Source organism: Pyrgilauda ruficollis, unplaced genomic scaffold (genome assembly GCF_017590135.1).
Source record: "Pyrgilauda ruficollis isolate IOZ18807 unplaced genomic scaffold, ASM1759013v1 scaffold6, whole genome shotgun sequence".
Lineage (NCBI taxonomy): Eukaryota > Metazoa > Chordata > Aves > Passeriformes > Passeridae > Pyrgilauda > Pyrgilauda ruficollis.
In genome coordinates this window covers 11840380-11840811 of record NW_024527710.1, presented here as the reverse complement: position 1 = coordinate 11840811, position 432 = coordinate 11840380, and positions in this window count along the sequence as shown.

Below are 432 nucleotides of genomic sequence, written 5' to 3'. Positions count from 1 at the left end.
AGACACAAGTTTCCTTCCCTCCATCCTCCTGTGAAGCTCAGGAGGCAGGGGTCCCGGTGAGGACAGCTGAGGTACGCGGTACAGCGCTGCCCGCGCCATGCAGGGGCCACGTCCTTGTCCTGCCCTCCCCGCCGGGCTCGGAGGGGCCCGGGAAAGCCGGACACGTCCTGACCGCGCGGGTCAGCGCAGCCCGTGAGGGCTGAGCGGGGGCGCCCTAGGGCGTCCCCCGGGGAGCCGGCTGCCCTCGGTTCAACTGATCGAGTTTGGGGATGTCGGAACTTCTCGGTTTCGCGCTGTCGGTGTTTAACGCGAGGGACGCGCCGCGCAGGTGCCGCGGGACGGGCGGGCGCCGGGGTAGCGCCGCCGCCCCTCAGCCGCAGCCGCCGCTGGGGCGCCATCGCCCCCTGGCGGCGGCCGCTGAGCGGCGGGAGG